Below are 10,848 nucleotides of genomic sequence, written 5' to 3' on the forward strand. Positions count from 1 at the left end.
AAACGCCTGCTTACGAAACTTTTCAGAAACTGCCAATGTCTGAATGCATTAAAAAAACGCCATCTTCGCGCCTACTTGAAGGCGCCGCATTTATTTCGCATTACAAAAGGAGCCATCACCTTAATCCCTGCAACCGCCCATGCTTAAAATGGTTGAGGGGGCCATGATTTCTACACTCAGCATCATCATGCATAACTAACTAAGGGGCTTTGTTTTAGCCCCAGGATCGCTGCTCATCTCTACTTACAAGCAAACACCCAACCTGCTCAGGGAGGTGGAGATGTCTTTTTGACCGAGTGTTGCACACCAAACCTGCAGCTTCACAGATAGCAGGGAGACCACCTTTTGGTGCTTGGCATTTGGGGCACCCAACAGCGTCGCACCTGTGCTGTCACCCCATCATATATCCATGTTTTTAGTTTGCTTATGTGTGACATTTCAGCATTTTAAGTGCATTTAAAAGTGACGACTTTTTAGTGCTTTGACTGCGGCTCTTTGAGTGACTCTATCACACGAAATAACAAGCATCTGCAATGCAATAGGTCTTGCATTAATGCAAGTTTGAGCTATCGGCATTGTAAATGACAATGCCTTTTATTTATGTTTTGGTTTTAAAAACATAAATAAAAGGCATTGTGATTTACAATGGCAATAGCTTAAACTCTTGCTAATGCGAGACCTATTGCATTGCAAATGCTTGTTAGATATTTCAGCTGCAACCAGGTCTACCAGAAACTTGTGAAAAACCTTTGCGGGCCCCTATTTGTTTTCTGATCCAAGGAGCAACTTGCATTTAAGGCAAGGTGTACAATGGAGTAAAGACAAAACATGCTATTTGTTGCCTTCTACGGATTCTGTATCACAAAGGAACAGGTGAGGTCTGCTATCTTTTACTTAAATGCGCGTTGTAGCTGGAAGGCAAGGCCCCAAAAGACTGGTTCCTGCTCCAATGAACCCTGATTGCCCTCCTGTTGTCAGGCCCTGGTTAAAACATAATGTGGTTACTTGAAAACACTTGGTCAGACTGGGTATTGTCAGGATAAATGCAGTACTTAATTTGAGCAGGTGGTTGTTGGTGGGGACCACAGCACAAACTGTTTGAGGATCGCACTTAATTTTCCTCATCAGACATTTTCGAGACAGCAAGAAATGGAAAAACAAAGGGGAAAGCAGGAGAAAGAAAAAGATGGAAAAAACGTCACAAAGGGCCTGGTTACGTTGTTGCTCGGACTGTCTTCCACAGTCCTTTCGGAAGCGGACAGACCGTCAAAGCAGGGGTGGCTACTCCATGTGGGCGGAGGAGCATCGGCCCACTGCTTTCTCGTAATGCGAGAAGCAGTAACATAAAATGGTATACATACCATTTTAAGTTACTGCTTCTCGCACAGCGAGAAAGCAGAAGTGTTTGGTTGGGGGCGAGCTGGTGGGCGGTCCTGCAACAGGGCAGGGGAGGCGTGGCTAGCCCAATGTTGGGGGCCCTGACTGTTTGGTAGGCCCTCTGGGCCCAATCAAAACTGTCTTGCGCACTCTGCCATATTCTTCAAGTAGGCTGCATGCAGCCCACATGGAGAAAATGGCCTCCCCACAGATGCCTGGCTGGGCGCTGCCATTGCAGCGTTGTGATTGGCTTAGGGGAGAGGAGGGAGGCTGCCTGCAAGGAGCAGAGATGACGCGGGACCTGATTGGGCCAGCTAAGGTAAGTTATTTCTTTTTTTATAATTAAAATCTGGGGCCCGATGTAGGTGGCCCAAATACCGGTCGGTAAGGGTGAAATTTGGTAAGTTTCACTGTTACCGACTGGTATTTAGGCATTCCTGATGTAGGGAAGGATTTGGTATTAAGGAATCGGTAAATACCGATTCCTTAATACCGATTCCTCATTGGCCTTGCATTTAAGGAATTGGTAATACCGATTCCTTAAATGCAATGTAGGAAGCACTTTTAAGAGTGCCATTGGTCCTGAGGAATTTGTTAATTACCACCAACTTCAAGTTGGTGGTAATTACCGAATTCCTTGAAAAAAAGCAAATGTTTGCTTTTTTAAAAGTGCCAAGTGGCACACATCCATGCCCTTTGGACACCCTGGCACCCTTGAAATACCTCCCGGTATTACCAATTCGGCAATACCGAATCGGTAATACCGAATGTCTTCACATTCATTCCTATGGGCCTCCAAGCCCATAGGAATGAATGGGTAGGTATTCCTTATTACAGAATCGGTATTACCGAATCGGTAATAAGGAATATTAACGATTCAGTATTTTACTGAATATTTACCTACATCACAAATACATAATTCTTAATACCGAATCGGTAAAATTCGGTATTAAGAATTCGGTATTTGGCAATTACCTACATATGGCCCTAAATCTCCTACCCCCTGCATGACCCCCTCCCTGTGCGACCCCCGGGCGCCCACCCGCGAGTAATGCCGGCCATGACTGTGTCAAAGGCCTCTTCAGACGCAGCCGGTCCAATCGGCAGATTACAATGCATGCATTGCGTACTCTGACCAACCACTGAAAGACTGCCGACTCCCACAACTTTTCTCCGACCACCGAGATGGCGGTCAGAGACAAACTTTGGTCGGGATCCTCTAATGATCCCTGCCTGGTTGTGGTACTTAAAAACTGTCCCGAGGTCATTGCAACCAAATTTACCCCCGTGTTTAACACCATCATAGACTCGGCGATTATCCTAAGAGGTGGAAATCTGCCTCGATACTTCCCATAATAAAAAAAAACAATTTGGATAAAAACAATCCTAACAGCTACAGACCCATATCCCGACTCCCGCTGCCGGCTAAATTGCTGGAGAAGGCCATGTATAGGCAACTTAGCTCTTTCTTTGATAGGATTAAGGCACTCGACCCCACACAGTTTGTGTTTCGTACAGGACATAGCACGGAGCTGGCCCTGATCAAGGCCACGGAGGAGTTTAGAGTTGCGGTCAATCAGGGAGGGGTGGCTGTCCTGATTTTGCTGGATCTGTCTGCAGCCTTCGACACAGTCCACCACAGGGTGCTGATGGAACGGTTGTCGAAGGCGAGGGTGGAAGGCACGGCGTGGAGCTTCCTGAAACCTTTTTGGCCGACAGAATCCAAACAGTCGACTTGGGCCTGGACAAATCAAAACCTTTTGCCCTCCCTTGCGGGGTGCCGCAGGGGTCCTCCCAAGAGCCCTAAACTTTTTAATATTTATGTCAGCCCATTGACGGCCTTGATAAGATCTTTTAGTCTGCAACTCACATCCTACGCAGCTGACACACACATTGTGTTATCCATACAGCGAGGGTCCCAAGTGGATTTTGCCGCGAGGTGCCATGACTGTCTGAAAGACATTGCTGGCTGGATGGCCTCCAACTGCCTGAAATGGAATGCAGGGAAGACCGAGGTCATTATATTTGGGAACAACCCTAACATCTGGACACCTGATATGTGACCTGAAGCCATGGGAAAGCTACCAGGCCCCACCGGTAAGGCAAAAAACTTGGGTGTGATCATGGACCAGAAACTTGATTTCGGGGATCAGGTTAGTGGAGTGGTTTCGACCTGCTTCTATATCCTTAGGATATTGAGAAAAATTAAATTCTTTCTTCCAGCTGATGGTTTCAGGACAGCAGTCTCAGCCCTCATTCTGTCGCGCTTGGACTACTGTAATAGTTTGTACCTGAATCTGGAAAAAAACATATCTACAGATTACAGTTGGTACAAAACGCAGCGGCGAGACTGCTGACAGGGATCTCAAGGTTTGCCTCCGTACGTGAGGGACTCCAGCAGCTGCACTGGCTGCCAGTAATAAGACAAGCACAATTTAAAGCTCTGTGCACTGTCTTCAAAGCATTGAAGGGCAGTGGCCCATAGTTTTTGAGTAGGTGTTTCGAATGGTACGGGCCGGGGAGAGCATTGCGCTCATCTGAAGGCAGACTAGTTTCGGTGCCCCGAATAAAAAAGGCCAGTTGGGGAGGAAACAGCTTTTCCTACTGTGCAGCAAAAACCTGGAATAGCCTGCCGGCGCATCTCAGGAACACCTTGGAGCTCCTCTCTTTTAGAAAGGGGCTGAAGACCTGGTTATTTAGGGATTAGGCCCCCGTGTGTTCTCTTGGGAGTCAGTGTGTAGCGCCAGGCCGCCTTTGGGTATAAGTGCGCTTTATAAGCTCCTAATAATAATAATAATAATAATAAAGGGATCTCCGACCGCTGTCCGGATTACAATGTGGTTTTTGCAACGACCCGACCGTAGCGGTCCGACAGGCTACCTCGAGTCATTGGAAATGAGGGTTTTGGGATGCATACTCGCCCCAATTTGCTTCTTTCCTGCAGTCTCCGCCTTGGATCCTTTCCTCTAGGGCCCCTTACACATCAGCATCTGAACCCCGATGACAGCAGTCCTGTGGGTGCTGGAATCCAGGTAAGTCCTTCTGCAGTATATATCCCCATTGACTGGACTGTACACATTCTGCCACACTCCAGCAGTGGGTATATGGTATACAAGGCATTCTCCACATATGTCAGGCATGTGTGTACATAGCAATGTTGTTTGTGAGTTTTGGACATATTTGGGACAACATAGCTGTGACTGCCAAAGTAGCATCGTAATATAGCGGGGAATCTTCCGGGCCTCGGCGGGTGGAAAGGGCTCATGAAGACGGCGATCGGCGGGTCGGTCTGACTGGCATCGTATTGAAGCCCAAAGAGAGAAAGCATAAACATGCAAGAGGGAGAGAAAGGGGCAAGAAGTATCTGGTAGTGGCTTAAAGCAGCATGAGTAGGACTCAGCCTTGGTGTGCAGTACACCAACATTTAATAGCACTTGCTGTGGGCTTCTGAGCAGAGCTTTGGGCACTGACATTCTTTTACAAATCAAGGTCTGAATTTAAAGCACCAAGGTATATGGATTTAAGCATGGGTCCTTGACCAAAGATGGGAGGAGATGGTAATAATCAGTGCTTACTTTGTAAAATAATAAGTGCCAGAGCCTTAGCCAAGAGGCCACTGCCACTTTCACCACCCATTGCACTGCTAGCGCTGCCAATGACAGCACCAACACAACTACTAACCATCACACTTCTACCTGTGTAATGATTCAGATTTTTCCAGGGGCCCAACACTATAAGAATGGCTTGGGTGTCAGGTATTAGTCAGGTTTAATGTATATTAAAATAATAAATGACTTGAGCTCATTTCTAAATTAGACAGACAGCGCCACCATGTGGTGGACTGTCATAAGGGCCGGTGCTGACAAGTGCCGGTGCCGAGCACCGGCCTAAAGTAAGCACTAGAACACAGTGGTAGCCATCAAGCCACCTCCTTCTCTGGGGCAACACACTCAATCCAGACCCTTGCTGCTTATTTGTAGCCTCTGAAGCAAAGGACATGAAAGCATCGACCTGCCTGTAGAACAACTAGGACTCTGTTGTGGCCTGTCATGTGTGTGATCTGCGACTGCCACATTCGACTAAATATGTAAATAGTTTTTAAAATATGAAAATTGAGCCCTGGCGCTCACAATTAAACTTGCTTTTAAAACCATGCCAAAGTCCAGCCACTTGTATAAGGCAAGTACAACTATCAACAAACAGGTGGTAAAGCTCCCCACTGGCCCCATGTCAAGAGGGTGAAATCTTTCATTAAGTTTGGTTTTCAGCTAACAACAATCAGCATGCTGGAACTAATCACGTGCGAAGAAACACACCGTTTATTACACGAAGTGTGAACATGTGGGTTTGTTCTGTGCTGAATAGAGCATTGTGTTTTGGACATACTGTTTACCCTGGGAGTTAGAGTGGATAGTGTGTCAATAAACCGTATGTCTGTTCTCCTCTCAAAGACCAAGGCATTATTTGTTGGTGAGCAACATTTTGAATGGCGGGTGCTGGATGTGCTCTTTTACTAAACCTTTGCATTTTCTGTTAGGTTTTGATTTCTTCTATATTGCCCTCCTGTTGTCAGGCCCTGGTTAAAACATAATGTGGTTACTTGAAAACACTTGGTCAGACTGTGGATTTTTCTGAATAAATGCAGTACTTAATTTGAGCAGGTGGTTGTTGGTGGGGACCACAGCACAAACTGTTTGAGGATCGCACTTAATTTTCCTCATCAGACATTTTCCGACAGCAAGAAATGGAAAAACAAAGGGGAAAGCAGGAGAAAGAAAAAGATGGAAAAAACGTCACAAAGGGCCTGGTTACGTTGTTGCTCGGACTGTCTTCCACAGTCCTTTCGGAAGCGGACAGACCGTCAAAGCAGGGGTGGCTCCTCCATGTGGGCGGAGGAGCATCGGCCCACTGCTTTCTCGTAATGCAAGAAGCAGTAACATAAAATGGTATACATACCATTTTAAGTTACTGCTTCTCGCACAGCGAGAAAGCAGAAGTGTTTGGTTGGGGGCGAGCTGATGGGCGGTCCTGCAACAGGGCAGGGGAGGCGTGCCTAGCCCAATGTTGGGGGCCCTGACTGTTTGGTAGGCCCTCTGGGCCCAATCAAAACTGTCTTGCGCACTCTGCCATATTCTTCAAGTAGGCTGCATGCAGCCCACATGGAGAAAATGGCCTCCCCACAGATGCCTGGCTGGGCGCTGCCATTGCAGCGTTGTGATTGGCTTAGGGGAGAGGAGGGAGGATGCCTGCAAGGAGCAGAGATGACGCGGGACCTGATTGGGCCAGCTAAGGTAAGTTATTTCTTTTTTTATAATTAAAATCTGGGGCCCGATGTAGGTGGCCCAAATACCGGTCGGTAAGGGTGAAATTTGGTAAGTTTCACTGTTACCGACTGGTATTTAGGCATTCCTGATGTAGGGAAGGATTTGGTATTAAGGAATCGGTAAATACCGATTCCTTAATACCGATTCCTCATTGGCCTTGCATTTAAGGAATTGGTAATACCGATTCCTTAAATGCAATGTAGGAAGCACTTTTAAGAGTGACATTGGTCCTGAGGAATTTGTTAATTACCACCAACTTCAAGTTGGTGGTAATTACCGAATTCCTTGAAAAAAGCAAATGTTTGCTTTTTTAAAAGTGCCAAGTGGCACACATCCATGCCCTTTGGACACCCTGGCACCATTGAAATACCTCCCGGTATTACCAATTCGGCAATACCTTATCGGTAATACCGAATGTCTTCGCATTCATTCCTATGGGCCTCCAAGCCCATAGGAATGAATGGGTAGGTATTCCTTATTACAGAATCGGTATTACCGAATCGGTAATAAGGAATATTAACGATTCAGTATTTTTTACTGAATATTTACCTACATCACAAATACATAATTCTTAATACCGAATCGGTAAAATTCGGTATTAAGAATTCGGTATTTGGCAATTACCTACATATGGCCCTAAATCTCCTACCCCTTGCATGACCCCCTCCCTGTGCGACCCCCGGGCGCCCACCCGCGAGTAATGCCGGTCATGACTGTGTCAAAGGCCTCTTCAGACGCAGCCGGTCCAATCGGCAGATTACAATGCATGCATTGCGTACTCTGACCAACCACTGAAAGACTGCCGACTCCCACAACTTTTCTCCGACCACCGAGATGGCGGTCAGAGACAAACTTTGGTCGGGATCCTCTAATGATCCCTGCCTGGTTGTGGTACTTAAAAACTGTCCCGAGGTCATTGCAACCAAATTTACCCCCGTGTTTAACACCATCATAGACTCGGGCGATTATCCTAGGAGGTGGAAATCTGCCTCGATACTTCCCATAATAAAAAAAAAACAATTTGGATAAAAACAATCCTAACAGCTACAGACCCATATCCCGACTCCCGCTGCCGGCTAAGTTGCTGGAGAAGGCCATAAATAGGCAACTTAGCTCTTTCTTTGAGAGGATTAAGGCACTCGACCCCACGCAGTTTGTGTTTCGTACAGGACATAGCACGGAGCTGGCCCTGATCAAGGCCACGGAGGAGTTTAGAGTTGCGGTCAATCAGGGAGGGGTGGCTGTCCTGATTTTGCTGGATCTGTCTGCAGCCTTCGACACAGTCCACCACAGGGTGCTGATGGAACGGTTGTCGAAGGCGAGGGTGGAAGGCACGGCGTGGAGCTTCCTGAAACCTTTTTGGCCGACAGAATCCAAACAGTCGACTTGGGCCTGGACAAATCAAAACCTTTTGCCCTCCCTTGCGGGGTGCCGCAGGGGTCCTCCCAAGAGCCCTAAACTTTTTAATATTTATGTCAGCCCATTGGCGGCCTTGATAAGATCTTTTAGTCTGCAACTCACATCCTACACAGCTGACACACACATTGTGTTATCCATACAGCGAGGGTCCCAAGTGGGTATGGCCGCGAGGTGCCATGACTGTCTGAAAGACATTGCTGGCTGGATGGCCTCCAACTGCCTGAAATGGAATGCAGGGAAGACCGAGGTCAGGATAGTGTGTCAATAAACCGTATGTCTGTTCTCCTCTCAAAGACCAAGGCATTATTTGTTGGTGAGCAGCATTTTGAATGGCGGGTGCTGGATGTGCTCTTTTACTAAACCTTTGCATTTTCTGTTAGGTTTTGATTTCTTCTATATCAATGTGTTAAAGTGTCAAAACAGGACGATAATTTTGCCACGCAATGTGTTGCATAATGCTAAATACTTTGCCTCCGCATAATTTAATCAACAGTGCTGCCTAATTTGGGCCACTAATTTCAACCAAATTAAAACGAATGTGGCACTTTTTAGAAGCCTCCTGTAGGGGTCGCATTTCAAGTTTCAGAGAAAATGGGTTGTTTGGGAACAGTCACACAGAACAGCCCACCTCCCTTCCCCCCACGCGACTGGTAACAAGGTATCTCCCACGTCGGCAGTCACGGGCAGCATTTATTCAAATATACGACTTAAAGTAGCCTCGCTCACATCCTGACAGGTGCGGCCGCACACCCGTCGCTCCTGTTTGTGAAAGAGACGCACTTTGTGTATAGTTATTACTTTGTCATCACCATCCGAAGCAAATCGATTGTTTTCTTGGACTGACAGAGCAATAAATGCTGTTTTCGACTCATTGTAAAATGAAAAGGAAATAACCTGGTTCAGACGAAGTGTATGTTATAATTTCAGCTGAGCCCCGAGCCAGATGGCAGTTGCTTCTAAAGGAAAACGGGATAAATGCACCGCAAAGGCTTATATCAATCTTGTCCAATGGGGATTCCCCTGGGAAGCATTCCATTCCATCAGTTTAAGCCTGTCAATACAACGAGAACAAGCATGGTCAAAACGAACAGGTCTGGCTTTAATGTCTGAACCCATGTAAACACAGGTGTTCCCCAAGTGGCGTTTACCTGAACAAAATACTGTTTATTACATTAAAGGCTGTCTTATTAAGACAGCAGCAGCAAAAAAAGGATCCATTCTGTATATAACGCCTATGAGTGATTAGTTTGTAAAATAATTATGTCTGCCTTGTTTGGGGCAAAGTCTGAGGAAAAATAAGCACTGGTCCCAAAAATGAGTGCCGATGGGCCACCCTGCAACCACCGGCTCAATTTAAGCACTGTATGGGAGATAAAGAACTGAATGTGACTGTGACTGAGTGTACTTAAACAATGTAAAATAGTACCACCTACATTCCCAATGAAGCACTCCTTGGATGATAAAATAATACACTAAACAGCCAATAGCATGGAGTGAGAGAGTGATACTCGTCTCGTTGGAGCCAATGCCCACTCTTTGTATATTTTAAGAATTTTATAGTAATAATAAGTCATGCAGGCGTGGGTGCGCTCATCCTGACTTATAAAGACCTCAACCATATGTAAATCCAAGGATAATTCTATGGGTTTGGACTACCAAGGGTGACTCCAGCACAAGGGTGCAAGTTAGCCTTTAAGGGCATGAAATGTAATGGCCAGTACTGGGGAGTGTTGGGGAAGCCATGACAAAGTTACCCTTTGCATAGTAAAGATCAGACTTTGGCCTCCTCAAAAGCAGGGGCGCATCCAGTAGGGACTTCCAGCTGCATAAATAGACGAGTTTTACAGGCTCAACTGCTGGCATTGCACAGACAGAGAATAGGTGCAGGCAGAAAAATAATTTTAAAAGGCATTAGTACTTGAGCACCACCGTAAATTGAAATAGCAGGGTTGCGGTTGCACCCAGTAATAAAAAAAAACAAAAAACAAATGAGTAGAGGCACGCCCAAAAAGAGGTCAGACTTGGGTCATGGTCACTCCTACACAGATTGCCAGGATTCTGCTCTTCTGACAACTTTTGATTGACCAAATAGAAAGGGACAGCAGCTGCAGTACAATATATGGTGAGTTGGAGAGAGAGCAGTCGAAGAACAAAGGGGAAGGGAACCCTTGTCTATAGGAGATTTCACTGAAGAGCGGTCACTTGCACACAGAGTGCGAAGGTTAAAGTTGCATGTTGAAATGTCCTAGATCCATTTTACAGGATAGTTCTGGGATTAGAGCAGTGCTTAATTTGAGCCAGTGGTTTTCGGTGTTTGGCACCGGAACTTAATTGCCTGCACCAGCACTTATGACAGCTGCCTCATGGTGGCGCTGTTTGTGCAATTTAAAGATGTGCAGAAAAACAGTTGATTGATAATTCAATATACATTGAAAACAACGAATACCTGCCACCCAATCTGTTCTTAAAGCTTTGGTGGCCTCAAACAAATTGAATTGTCGCACTTGTAGCAGTGTGATGGTTAGTAGGTGTGTAAGTACCGTGGGAATATGTGATGCAAACTGCGGTAGCCTCCTGACGAGGACCCAACACATTTTTTTTTTTTAACAAATTAAGCACCGGATTAGAGTAACAGAAGGTTAAGCAGAAAGAGAGCTAAAAAGAAAGGTGACGACAACAGAGAGTGAGATGGAGAGAGGTTGATATAGAGAGAGAGCGAGAGAAAGGA

This window comes from Lissotriton helveticus, chromosome 10 (genome assembly GCF_964261635.1).
Source record: "Lissotriton helveticus chromosome 10, aLisHel1.1, whole genome shotgun sequence".
NCBI lineage: Eukaryota > Metazoa > Chordata > Amphibia > Caudata > Salamandridae > Lissotriton > Lissotriton helveticus.